The sequence below is a fragment of the Centroberyx gerrardi genome, chromosome 10, assembly GCF_048128805.1.
Source record: "Centroberyx gerrardi isolate f3 chromosome 10, fCenGer3.hap1.cur.20231027, whole genome shotgun sequence".
Taxonomy (NCBI): Eukaryota; Metazoa; Chordata; class Actinopteri; order Beryciformes; family Berycidae; genus Centroberyx; species Centroberyx gerrardi.
The window spans coordinates 19,838,865-19,854,012 of NC_136006.1; positions in this window are offsets into that span (position 1 = coordinate 19,838,865).

Consider the following 15,148-nt stretch of genomic DNA (forward strand, 5'->3'; position numbering starts at 1 on the left):
ACAAGGTTATAAATGATACACATATCTCATTGTGGAATGAGAAATGAGTGGAATTTCCTGCAAACGTTTGAAGTCTCAGACACGGAGCTGTTCTTGACCAGTCAGCGCTGGAAGGTCAACAGGCACCGGGGAAAGCTGATTGGTATTCCGACACACTGAGCTGCAAAGGGGAGATTGGACTTTGAAGAATTCAAGCCAAGGTCCCGACAGTGACCAGAGGGTCAGGAGTGTCCAGGGTCACTCCAACCCGAGCGTGCTCTGAAAGCAGTGCTCACTGCTTTTCACTGCACCATCATGATGAATCCTAATAAGCTGCCTCAAGGCTTTGCTGTATTTGACAACATCACTCACTGAGGTTACCTTTGTGTACCCTGTGTCATATGGATATTTTCTGTTTTTCTTTTCATTCTTGGCAATGTTACAGGTCATATGTTGTATCCCATGGAGTTAAATTGGTGTACTAAATAATCTCTCCACCGGGAGTCAGTATAGCGTACAGACAAGTGGAAATCAGTCACTTGTTTTCCTTTTCTCTGGACTGTGTAAATCACTCTCCCCCCCTCACGGATTGAAAAACATTACACTAGCTTCCAGCTTTCTTACCCGAAGTGTGTTCCCAAATATGTGCAAAATGATCACCAGGCCTCAACCAGAGAGAGATCCGGAGTGAGACTGAAGGATGGAGGGGAAGACAAGCAGACAAGCTGTCTCAGTTTGAGCTGCTTGTCCATTTTAAGACCACTATAGGTTCTGTCTGGTGATGTCATACTTGATGTTTCATTTCAATGGTCAGAATCAAGCCCACGGTGACGATCGAACCCCCCAGACCAGCTAGCCGCACATACTCCGGCTCTGCCAAGCACAACCTCATTAAGGACGCTGCTGAGAGACACAGCATGGCCCAGGTGTGTGTGTGTGTGTGTGGGGGGGGGGTGGGGGGGTGGGGTGGGGGGGGGCAAGACTGGCATGCTCACTGGGAAGCACTTGTGCTCAACACATAGGTTGCACACAGGATGGAGTTAAAATGCCTTAAAAGAAAATAGAAATAGCAAGTATAGGCCTTTGTGTTTATTTGGACATTCAGTGATTTTCTTTGGGCTTTTCCTTATCCTCCCTAATGTGACCAGGAAGAGCATGTACAGAGCATGTAGACCTCCAGGATGATATTCTGTTGCAGTGTAGGACATACGTGTTTCAACTGTGATCATTATGTGTGATCCAAACAATTTTTTTATGTTCAGGATAATCGATGTAGCTTTGGTTATTCAGACAACAGATCCTGTGTGCGTGTTTGAATGAACGATTGAATCAGTGAGCGTTTTCCATGAATGTACTTTTGTTTGTGTGCATGTGTCTCTGTGTATACATGAGTGCGTGCAAGGTATGTATGCGTCTATGTGTGGGTGTGTGTGTGTGTGTGTGTGTGTCATCCTCCATCCATCATCACAGAAAGAGAGCGGAGGGTTTGGAGTAGAACAGTATGGTTGAAATATCCAGGGGGTTTCTGCGGTTGTGAGTGGTTTTAGGGGATGTAGCGGGACATGGGGTTAGCCAGCTACCGGTTTGTTCCATATATTTTTTTGTTCCATAAATAAACGTCTGTGCCTTGATGAGTCAGGATCAGTGAACCACCCATGGCCTTGTGGGAGATCGTGGCCGGTGGTCCACCGCCGTATGTCCGTTAGCCACGGTGTCTGTTCACACCACAGCACCCTCCACTGGGATGTTAGACACCCACACCCATACATACATAGAGACACACACTCACACTTTATGGAGGACATACCAACAGCAGTAATCAGACACACCGCACAGATGGTTGTCTGTTATCTTGGAGCATTTGCTGTAGTTGTAGATGGGAACCTTGGGAAACAAGCTCTTTTTATCTGGGGACTAAATAATCAGCAGCAGATTCTCCAAATTAGGGGTGACTGTAAATGAGGGGTGTCATTTTGCCTCGACTAGGATCCCATATTCAGTGGGGAACACACAGAGATAAACAGCTGGACAAAGAGCCCATTCACATGCACACACACACACACACACACACACACACACACACAAAAGAAGAAATAGCAGAATGAGAGATGATGTAGATTAAAGAGCATCATTTCTTACTTTCTAATTCTAGATCACAGTAGCAGCACAGCCATTTATCTTGCTGCCAGGATCCGTAGGTGTAAGACTGGAGAGACACTCATTCACATGAATGGCACACACATTTATTCCACTTTAAATTAGTGTCAGACCAGGGCTAAATCTTCTTTTTTCTTTTCCACTTCTATTCTATCTTCTATTCTCTCATCATTCACTAATCTCTGTCTCTCTGGCAGTGAGGGATATTTGCTCGACATACAGTATATCTACATAAATCGAGATGTTTATGTATTTATGTGTGAGCTCGACATGCATATTTTACTCTGGTTTATTTTGTATAAGAGTGTACGTTCAATGAATGTGTCAGTTAACCATCAACAATATACAGTGAAGAGGCGGTAGGTGAAGGTGATGAGAGATTGGACCATCTCCCGCAGGTCTTCCAGGCCACACACATACAAACACAGGTACGCACATTCATGCACTCATTTCCAATAGTGATTACTAGTAGTTACTTGCCAGATGAGATGAATCCTACTGTGCAAAAGGTTGAAACATTTGTTGAAAGAAGCAATCTTGTGGGTTTATGACGGCTTAATCACACAGAAAATACAATCCTCTGCAACAACATAATCATAGTGTGAAGAATTTAGTCGTTACTGAATCAATAGATGCTCTTTCCTCTCTCTCTCTCTCTCTCTCTCTCTCTATCTCTCTCTCTGTCTCTTTATCTCATTGCTTCTCTGATCTTTGATCGTCCTCCAATATTTATTGTCAGCTTAGCTCTCTAGACAGACTGTTTGATCATTGAGGTTCCCTACACACAGTATTTGATGACACATAACTTACACACACTGGTCCCTTTCAGCAGAGGAATACCACAGTCATTACATGGGTGTTGTAGGAGTCACCAGAGGACCCACACACTAGTCTGTAACTAATATCTTCTCAATTTTAAGCCACAATATAAGATTAAATGACTTGACTTGATGTAGAGAATGAAAAAACAACAACCTGGTGGTCCTTTTGACAGGCTGTTTTCATGAAACACACTTCCTTATGTTCCCTATGTTTACCGATCTACAGTAGCCTCTGTCTTACCAGCTATTGTGTTCAACCAGCAGCAACTTCTAACATTAACTTTACTAGCAGATAAAAACATAAAGACATACAGAAGGTTTCTGAAGGAGCAGATTGGAGGAACAGTAACAATTAACAGTTCCATCTATAATTTTAGTCATGCTCAGGGTGGGCATGTCCTGTTTGACCTCTGACTTCTTCTCTGGGACAGTGTTTGCTCTGATTGGGAGAGGAATGTTACTCTTCTCTGTTTGCTCCTTCACTGTGTCAGCGATGCCACATGTCACACACATACACACCCATGCACACACACACGCATGCATACATACACACACACGACTTTGCTCATCCGCTGTATATGTGCCCCCCTGCCAATTACTAATGTGAAAATGTCACTGTGTTACTCATTACATGGAATTACATGGAGTGTACGTACACTTTATATGCATTTGTCATCTTGCCAATTGTGTGCGTGTGTGTGTTTGTGTGTGTGTGTGTAGGTGTGTGTGTGTGTGTTTGTGTGTGTGTGTGTAGGTGTGTGTGTCTGAGCCTCCTGTCTGTCTGTCTGTCTCTGTTTATCTGTGTGTCTGTACAATTTTGTACTTTAGGGTTGGGTGATGTTAAAGGGTAGCAATCAAATTTTTTTACAAACCGTGCATATCTTGATCAAATAGCAATAGTACATTTTTGTTATATGCATATTGGTTATACAGTAGATCAAAGAGCAAATCAGCACTAAATTACGTTTTTTGAGCTGTAAACATGGTTACATAGATTCTATATAGTGTGTAGCATGATACGGTTCTAGGGGCAGAAAATCAGCTGAAAATGGCTGAAATCAGTGAGTTTATGAACTCTTTAAATGTAAATGTTTCACAAGTGGTGGTTCTGGTTTGGTTCTGGGTCAGAAGTTGGGTTTGGAGCTTCTGAGACTGGGAGTGGAGCTGCAGTTCAGGCTTGATTTAACTGTGAGGGTTGCTATCTAGCTAACTCCGAGGCAATGTCTTGGCTCAGGTCTGGTCTTGTGGCTGAGATACTTGGGCTTGAGACTGGGACTGGGCGAGGGTTTGCCCTATCTGACTGCCCCGGATCCACTCTTGGATCCACAGACACATTCCTTATCCAGGTGCTGTGTATTTTCTTTTCCATTCTGCATGAATGTAAACTCTGCAGGCCCAATGCATTCATTAACCAAATATTCCATAAAAGGTTTCATCTCTCTGGCAAACAGCCCAGGCTTTTAAAGTGAAATATGGAGGTTTGGGGTTGTGTCTTTGTGGGGAGTAATTATGTCTCAATCTCAATTTAGACACATTGAATGCTAGAGATGACCTTTATTAGCTCTTTCTCTTTGTATCTTGATCTGAAATCTGCTGACTTCTCTTTAGATATTCTGGTGAAATAGCCTAACCATCACCTTTGCCCATTTAACCAGCTTTTTGTCAGAAAAAGAACACAAGACATCATGGAAGGGAAAATTAATTTCTTAAATAGTTTTCCATTGACATTGCAGAGCCATATTTCATTCAAACTCAAACACAGCTAATATTCTTGCCCTGGTATAGTTTGTTACAGTAACAATTTAATAGGGGGAAGAGAAGCGTATTTTAGGGTTGTTTGAGCTCCCAGTGCAGAGCAAATAAGCATCAATATCTGTACTGGGGTCAAAGGTCAAATTCTAGGAGGTCCTTTTGGCCAGACTCAACTTCCTAGCATGTGGAACATCATTGTGCATGTGTGCACATGTGTGTGTGCGTGTGTGTGTGTGTGTGTGTGTGTGTGTGTGTGTGTGTGCGTGTGTGCGTGCATGCACTCTTACTCTGTACTGAGAATGTGTGTTTCCCGATCACGGAGGTCCTGTTACACATTGTGAAGTTTTATTGCAAGGTCTCCCAAGTAGTCCAAGAATACATTGGTGTTAGATAGAGAAGAGGGGCTTAAGCTGTGGGGGCAAGTTAGCAGGTTTTCTGGTATAGTGGTATATGATCCATAATTAGACTATGTTGCAGTATTGCTCCATACCCGATGTTTCTCTTTAGAATCTAGGTGCTGGGTGTGTCAGGGATGGACCTTGTCACATATGTAGAGCTATAGGAAGCTATGCAGCCAATAGTAAAAGCTGGAAATCTGTGAAATATTTGCTATAAGCAAACTCTTCCCCAGCAGTCTTAACACTCATGTATCAAAGCTGCCACACCTGTGGACCAGAACAGAGATACCTTACAGGGAATTTAGCAGGAAAAAATACAGTTGGCCTTTAAATAGAGCTGCCTGTGGGTGGAAGAAGGAAAAGTCACAGTAGAATGGCAACGTCTGACATACTGAGCTACAAGGAAAACTGTGGATGAGACTCAAAACAAGAATGTACAAGTCATGGAGTAATATGGTTCATTAACCTCACCAATTGTTTGTTGTGTATTTCTGACTGTTGTTACAAATCAAAAAATAACCCTAATAACCCTAACCCAGCAGCAAGTGCTAACGTAATTAGATACTTTACACATTCATTAGGAGTGAACCATAAAACGCATAAAAGTTACCAGGCCATGTCTACTTTAAAGATTTTTTGTCCCATAGAGGCCCCACATACCAGTGAGTGTAGCCTTCCTTTAGTCTGGCTTTGAGTAATGTCAGGAGTCTCCTCACTATGTTTCTTCTTCACATAAAGCTTGCTGCCAACGTACTGTATGTTCAGTATTATTATGAGCGGAGCGCCCCTGGTAGCAGTTCCCATACCAGCCAGACAGACCAGCGGATACAAAAAGCCTCTCAGTGGCACTGGGATGTAGACCAGACTGTTTGGAGAGGAGAGTGCCCACTTTGGGATTTTTCCTAAATTAGTTAATTTACTGCCACCGAGGCAGCGCTCCCCACTCCAAACAAGCAGGAGTCCGATCCAAGCAGACTGCAGGACCGAGTGCCATGTCATCTAAATGGAATAGAATACTTTAGGATGCAAAGGCTGGGAGAAATGGGTTTGTATCACTCATCAGTATATGTGTGTGTGTGTGTGTGTGTGTGTGTGCGTGTGTGTATGTGTGTGTGTGTGTGAGTGGGTGGATCTTGGGTGGGTTCGTACATTCACATGCATACACACACACACACACACACATATATATACGCCAATTTACACACATTCTGTCATTGTATACATACAGTACAGACACAAACACATTCAAATACTCAGACTAGGAAATCACGTGTCGTGTATGTATTTCCGCAAGTTATGTCTAATGCTGCTTCTGATGAATAAACACTTAACCTGCATATGGAAGATGATTATAAGTGTTTAGAAAGTAGAGTCAGTCAGTATCCAGCTGCAACCATCTGCTCTCATTGGGTTTCTCCAAGCTGAAAACTCTATCTAGACTATACATTAGGCCTACTGTGGTCCAGTGTAATCCTGCCACCGTGATAATGGATCCTTTTCAGTGGTAAAGATAGTACTGTTATCATGTGTTCCTCTAACTGGGGCAATCCTGCGGCTGCCTCTGTGAATGCAGTGGTTTCTCTGTTGATATTTCCTAGTGAGAGGCAGAGTCGGACCATAGATGTGGTTTTGGCTGGGGCGGAGAGTTAGCACTTTAGCCAGCTGAGAAGAACACAGCTCCAACTGTTTACAGCACTTGAGATTGAGAGTGAGTTCTTGGCGTAGACAATGGCATGTTCGGGCTGCCGTACGTTTATCCAAATCTTATTTTGTTCAATGTGCTCTTGGGTTACAGTACCCAGCTCCTGACAAAGATCTCAATAAGTCTAAAACAAAATTATCTCATGCAGGAAATGTCTTGACATGCACTTAACAGATGATGTTTGGGAAGGAGGGGAGATGATGATTCAGGGGCCTTTTGGCTGTGTTTACAGGAAGTAAAGGGTTTATCAAACACTGAAACACTCAAGAAATAGGATTATGTCACAAAATATTGTATCTTCATCATGGACGTTTGAACTATTATTATTCTATTCAGAACTATTGTTCTGTATTTGACCTGCATGGGGGTTCAGTGGAATAAAAAGTTTATTAGAGAATCATTATTAAATCATAATCCATTGCTGCGGTGTTTTTTAAAATATGAATGCAGCTGATCAACTACGGAGCCAGAGAGCTGAGATGACATTCAAATAATTAATTCATTCATTAATAATTAATTAGGTCTATATGTCATCTACATTAACAACAATAATAACTCTATTTGTATAGCACTTTTATGAACAAGATATCACAAGTTATTTTTTCATCTGGGACCAACCAGTCACAGACTTGATTTAGTGGGACCAATCAATGACTACTGCTTGAGCCCAAGTAACCCGGCTACTTGGAAGCCACCAATGGTTGTTTTTATCTTTCATTCCCACAGGATTCAGTCCTGATGGTGTCTGATGATGATCTTGTCTCAGCAAAGCAAAGGAAAATCACCTCTTTACCAGAAGAGAAGGGCCTCTGGGAGTATGTGATGATGAGGCGAGTTGTCCCATTTTTATATTTACCCAAAATAAAATAAAATAAATCTTATGATCTATGGAAGTATTTGTCGTTTACAGTGTAAGTCCCTCAGTATTATCTTTGAGCTAATGAGCCAGACTTGTCCTCTCCCCTGAACTGTGATATTTGCAAGTACTGAGCTCTGTCCTAAATAACAGATGATCTAAAGTCTGAGTGCATAGAATTCTGTCAAGATTTACACGAACAAATCAGCGTGACTTGAACGTATTATGGATGCATGCAAATGAATACAAAAACCTTTGTTCCAAGTCTCAGTTTGAACATAAATCTTCGTACTGCATTTCTTTCAAGTATATTATATCTGGCATGCTCGCCTGCCATGTCACAGTCCTTAGTTTGATATTTAATGATGGCGACAGTGTGTGTAGGGTGGAATAACACAGGGTAATACAGAGGGCTGCCTAATATATGGGCCATTTGGGACTGTGGACTGTACATTAACTGTTCTCTCCTGACATGGCTAGCAAGAGTGCCAAAATTTACAGTCATTATACAGATTATTTCAATGTGCTTTCAGCCGCAAGGTAGACATATTAAATAGTGCTTTTGTGTAAGCTGAGCAGCTGACAGAAGCCATGGTGGGTGGGTTGGGTTGGAAGGTGGGGTATGAAATGCGTGACTTCTAGTTTTAAATGAAGTGAGGCTGACTGTAAATTCACCTAATTTGTGTGCAATTGCGTTGTATTGTCAGTATGTGGCGCTCTTTCTGACTCGTCCAGATTAAGTCATTTGTTAATCCATTCGATGCTTGTGTAAATATTCATGGGATGTGGAAAACGGAATGCATTTTCATCATGCATTAGTAGTCGGTAAGATTGATGTTGCTTCAGACACACACAAGTTATTGTGGCAGCTCCCTTCCCTTCAATGCACCAAGGAATGTTTTGTTTTGTTTTTCTAAGGCAGTGCCCGCTCCCTTACAAACACTGTGACTGCTGGCTTGGCCTTTGCCACTGGTTCCTACACTGGAGATATGGTAAACTGTTGAAGCCGGAGCTGTCTTGGCCCCATATGCTGTATCCCAGCATGCTTTCTGTTTGTCCCAGGTCAACACTGAGTCCTATGAGCATTCCACACATACTAACACCTCATTGCAGAATCCCCTACCCACAATGCCTTTCAGCAAGCAGCCATGTTTATGGCCCACTACCTTACCCTTTCACCTAGAGGGGAGTACAGCAATGTTTTTTGGTAAGAGAATGATTTAGGGAATGGAAGAACATAAAAGCAAGAGGGAGGAGAGGAGAGACAGTATATTAAGAAGTGACTGTATCTTAGGACCAACTTCTGAGTATGTGTGTGTGTGTGTGTGTGTGTGTGTGTGTGTGTGTGTATGTATGTGTGTGTGTGTGTGTGTGTGTATGTGTGTTCTTGTGTGCATGTGCATGTTTACGTGACCCTTGTGTGCATGTGTATGGGTGTACATGTGCACCATCTGAGTCAAGATTGCCATCTAACCTCTGACCTTTCAGCATCTAGCTTCAGCGACGCATGTGTGAGGTCATATCCTTTGCTATGTGTGCTGTTAGCGTGCGCTCACCCCGACCTCCTCCTCCTCTTCTGGACAAAAGTACTCATCACTGTAATTAATATCAAACTGTAGGTGACCTGAAGTCAGTGACATGAGTGACAAGTGAGAGTGAGAGTGATAATTGCTGAAAACTTCATAAATACATCAAGAGAGGCCTTAGTGAACAAGTGTCAGACACTTATTTCTTCAGTCACAGAGTCTCCTCATTCACTTTAGGGATAAATGTACTCATCCAAACACTTCATAAAGCAAAGTGTCAAATGAGAGAGTTGAAATCAATTCTCACCTCACATCAAAATGCAAGAATTGGCACAAGGCTATGAAAACTATTAATCACACTAAGGCAAACATAAAAAAGGGACTTGTGAAGTCAGTGTGTGTGTGTGTGTGTGTGTGTGTGTGTGTGTGTGTGTGTGTGTACCGACCATGGCTGATTGACTTCTTGGTGTGAGTTAAGAGTATAAAATTACAGAATCCTTAGTGAATGCAATAATAAGGCCATATTTCCGCACTGAATGTGATTTAATGTACTGTAAGGTTCTGATATCAAAGGTCAGGTGAGCAACGTTATCTTTATTTCACTCAGGAAAAAAAAAACAGATAGTAGCATTTCAAACAGCGACTCTGATCTAAGAGCATTTAAAGATGAATAATTTTACTGTGCTTCATGTTCTATGTGCCCATCTGTTCATCTCAGTTGACAGTGAGTGGGAGAGTGACTTTGTGAATTAAAATTTCCTTGTTTGAACTTAAAAGTCCAAATTAGCTTCATTGTACTTTAGGGAAATCGTTTTGAACAAGAGGATATGCCCAAAATAGCACCCAAAAATTCGCAAATTTAGTGGGACAAGCTACCTTTTTAAAATTTCTGGCTATAGGGGAACGTAGCGAATGTTCATTTCACTTTTCTGGAGGTTGTCGAAAGTCATTCTGGGAAACGTAAGAAATCACTAACTGAAGTAGAACTAGACAAGGCAGGTTGAGGGAAAGTGGATACAACAAAAAAGTAAATTACAATGCTTCATCACAAAATAACTCTTGGAATGGACCGAACATCACAAATTGATGATATTTAACAGAGGAGAGGAAAGGAAGAGTGATATTGTTTGCTTCGGGGAGAAAACTTCCATTGCTGTTTTTGAGGCCTGAGAAAGCTGTCTGCCTCTCTGTTTGTGTCTGATATCATCTTGTGCCTCTCTACCCTCTGTCTACCTATCACTTTGTTTCTCCCATGTACCTACAATCTGACCAGTAAATCAAATCTGACAGGGATCTACAGACTGTCTGCCTCCCTCTGACATGTCTCACAGTATATCACTTATATGATTCCCTCTGTTTTCCAAGTAGTGGATGGAGAGGTAAGAAGGAGGCAGTAGTACCATAGTGTGATGGGGGAGTATAGGGGGTTTTGTACATAGTGTGAGTGTAGGGAGTTTTGGATTATCTAGTAAGTGTGACTTTACATTCCCATAAAAATATACCACAATAACACAGGCACATTCACATGCACACACACACTTTGTGTACGGATTACTACACTCACACACTCACGCTCCCATGTCTCGCAGACAAAGGCACATTCCTTGTAAGAGTCGATCGCTCACAAAGTTGATTCATCCTGTTTGCTTTTGATGATAATATAAAAGATAAACTGCTGTTTTCATGCGGCCCCATGGGAGAGAGAGAGCCTTCTGAACCAGGCTCGCCCCACCAAGCCACCTCAAACCTTGTAAACCCTGTGCCCGTCTCTCTCTGTGCAGTGATGTCATCGCTGGACAGCCCCGGGTGAGAGACTGGAATGTTACAGCTTGTTGATCGAGGCAAAGGATTCTGGGCCGGGGCAGGGTGCGTATGTGTGTTTCAGTGTGTGGGACGAAGAGACCATGGAAGGGGAGAGAGACTGCTGCGCATGTGTTTTGTGCATGTGTACGCTTATGTACGTGTGTGAGTGCATGATGGGGGCTTTACTGCAACACTGCTGTGTGAAGACTGGTCTGTGTATGGGCCAGCTGTGAGTGGGGGAGTGCGTGCACCGCCTGTACATTCACAGCAAACTCCCAAAGCTAAATAAACCCGCTACCCAAGTGGAGGCACGGATACATGTACAGTAGGATGGACGCATGATTTCAGGCAGAGGGTTTTTGTGATATGGATTGTGCCATAAGCCTAATTCCCAGGGTAGACTAAGTGGAGTCTGTGGTGTTTGGGGTCATAATGACTGGTGATGGTGGTTGGGCTGGAGTCGTGGGAGCCTCCAGTCAGGGCAACATTACACATCTAGTTCCACTTTGAGAGGGAATTAGCCGAACTGTGTGATCAAGGACTTTGTGCCGCACTTAACCTGCATTCTGTAGAGTGTAGACATACTGTACACATGTGACTCATTAATTTCACATTTTTGCGATAAAGTAAGGTTATGGGATTTTGACCCAATCGAAATGCGTCACTCCTTACCCCAACTGTGTGCATCTGTTTCATGGGGTGGAGTCGATGAGAGGTGGAGGTGGGTGTTGAAGTCCTGGGAGCCCCACGGAGCGAGCGGCGAGGTTGTTTTTATAAAAAACAGAATAACAAACCTCTGCCCTTGTTGGTGGTGAGAGTGGCACTTTTGAAGTGACACAGGGGGCTCTTAAATTCAGTGATTTATCGCCGGTCCCGTGGCAGAGGGCGGGGAACAGGGAGACTGTACCCACCCTCAGTGTAGCAGGTGTGGGATGAAGGGTGCGACGGTACGGTCATCAAACGTGAAGGGGGCAGAAAACCTTTAGATAGCCATAGACCTAATCTGCTAGCCAGCCAACTAGCTAGCCCAGTCAGGATCATTCATTTTGTTGCCTGAATGCATAGTTTTATGGATGATTTAAGGAGCTATCAACTAGTAGAGAGAAAACAACCATTACTCTCCAGGAAATAACCCATCTGTGAATATGAGAATGAGATTAACAATTGATATGTCTTTCAATGCTGTGGCTGACTGTGTTCCAGGGTGTGTCTTATTGTAATAACTGGCATTTAGCTGATGCTAACATTAACCAAATCACTGTTGTGCCACTGTTCATGCAAACATGAGTTGTGTAGTATACCTATAGACTATTCATGACATAGTTTCCCTGTTTTACTGCCCTCCATTGGACCTGTTTAGGGCTAGTTCAGTGTGACCTCGCTGGAAGGGTCAGAGAAGAAAGGTCAAGGTTCACTGTTCTGGCCACTGGGGTAAAAGGTCAAAATAGTAAAAGTCTGAAAAGAAAGAAGCTGAGCACACTCTTGTTGAAATACGTTGGAGTGGGTCAGTCATAACTAGCTATTGTCCATGAAGAGAATGTACCAACAGTTGACTCTAAAGGTGACATCATGAAGAAGTAAACGTTGGACTAGTGTGAAGTTGCCTCAGAATCTGGCCAGAGGGCCATCAATACTTGTCAGACTGTAGATCAGCATGCAGCATGGGAGTCCTCTCTTTGGAGGTGAAAGTATGTTTTCACTGGTTTCATGGCTGGAGAGGTAGGTAATGCGGCCTGTCAGTCCCATGTTGGTGACATGCTGCAGAAATGGGAGTTCAATTTTGGGAGCAGATCGCTGGTACTTTCTGGGTGTTTTGTGGCAGGACTGAATTCCACAGCACTCTAAGTGCCCTTCTATCCCTACGGGCGACGTGACAGGGACACTTTCCGATGTTGACTCCTCTGTTTGCACTGCAAATTCCCAGGTTGCCGCACGGTGAACGGGGAAGGAGAGAGGAATGTGGAAGCCTTACAAAGTCAGATGCCATAAACTCATCTGAAAATGTAACAGGACTAAGGGATAGCAACTATGAAACTATTAAAAACAGATTCTTAACACTGAGTTACTGTGGAGACGGGCAGATTGTCTTTGCTTTATGACTGTAAAATGTAAACTCACAGATGTGCAAACATTTCAAAATGCATCTACAGTTGCCATGCTGCCCTAAGCAGAGTCAATGAGTTGGTGGGATCCTGTATGCCTCTCTCTCTCTCTCTCAGACATACACACATATCACGTGCATACATACACAAAGCACATGCACATACACAATTTGAAGAGTGGAGGTCACAGAAAATGGTCCATGAAAGTGGGAGACCAAGAGCAAGAGACATTGACAAATTGCAGAGTGGACACAGATTGCTCTCTAGCTTACAAATACATCTATTAAGAACAGTTTATTAAGAACAACACACACTCGCACACACTCACATGCATACTGTGTATTCTGTCCGAATGCCATTCCGTCTGCCATCTACTTGTTCAGGACGGTTAATAAGCAGTATTTATAGTACAGTCCAATGAGTGTTTTTGTTCGGCCTCTAAATGGTGCTCCGGGGGAACGCTTAGGCAAAAACACAAACACCTAGTGTGACTCTCATCAGGGGCTCTGGACAACGTCGCACATAATACGCATCGTAAACTTTCTCAGGACACCAAGGAGGCTCGCTGGCTGGTGGGAAAAAGCCACTCTCATGTATCCCAAAAGTGTGTGTGCAATTTGGTGTTTGGGTATGTACACGCCTCTGTGCATTCATGTGGGCACAGTATGCATGTATGTGTGTATGCGTCTGTGTGTTTTGGATTCTGGGTCACTCATGCTCACTAGATGTGACCGAGTGGGAGGTGAGGAACCCCGTGGCCTTCACACGGTCCCAGCGACTGAACCGTGCCTGTATGTCTCATTCACATGGAGCAGAGAAGAGTACTGTGTGTCTGCCTGGTTCTCATTAGGGCTCACACATGCTTCTAATCCCCAGGCTGTGGCCATGTGGGAGACATACTGTACAGCTCCAGCTCTCTAATGCGATAATAAGGTGCTGAAACCTCCCCCACTGCCCCTCTACTCCGTACCGGAATAAAAAGTCACAGTATAAGGCACGATGTCCTTCCCTCTTGTCGTGACTGAGACGTCAAATTCTCTGCAGCAACACGTCCTGTATGAGAACTACATGTGAAGTGTTATAGAACATCTGTCTTCATCCGTCTTCTCTAATTTATTTTTATTCAATTCTGAAAGTAAATGGAAAAAAAAACAAGCCTAATTCAGCGATACACATACACACTCACACATCTGCATCTCTCTTTTCTTCTGCCTCTTGTTTCTGTATATTCTTCCAACCCCAGCCAAAGCATCATTGATCTATGCTATTGTTTGACTATTTCTCAAACAAAGATGTCCAAACTGAGGAGAGATTATTAATGGGGCCAGAGGCAGCATATGTCTCTGATCATATACCGGTCACTGTTAGTATACACGTTGTCTTCTGTTCAGCCAGAGTGTGGATATCACTGGGAATTGGAAGCCAAATCCCAATGAGCCATCACTGACCTCACCAGACCCATCAGTCATCAACATTCTCAGAGTACCATTTTCTTTGAAGTCTTTCATCTTACTCTTTGGTGCAAGAATGAATGCTGAGATGCGATGAGTCGATGAGATTTGAACATGGGACTGAATCTGCACACTACATTCACATGTAGCAGCGTGCAACAGGTGCCAGCCTGATGGTGGGCGGGGCTTGTGAGGCCTATTGAGGCTTCATTAATGGAACAGGAAGAGAATTGAAGCACGAGGGCAAACACACTAACTCATTACCCCCTGGCTAACGTGTACCTTTCACACCGCAACTCAAAGTGTGCGCCTGTGTGTGTGTGTGTGTGTGTGTGTGTGGGTGTGTGTGTGTGTGTGTGTGGTGATTGTGCGTTTATGTGAGTGTTGTGTTTGAGTGGGCGGGTGCGTGATGGTGGTGGCATGAACAATTACATGCTCTTCACCTTATCAAAACTGCATCATATTATATGAACTTTACTGTTGTAGGTTATACTACATATAGCTAACAACATAGCAATGAAGCCAACAGAATGATGATTTGAAACTGATCAGATTTACACTACATTAATGAATGCCGACGTTATCAGATCCTTATCACACA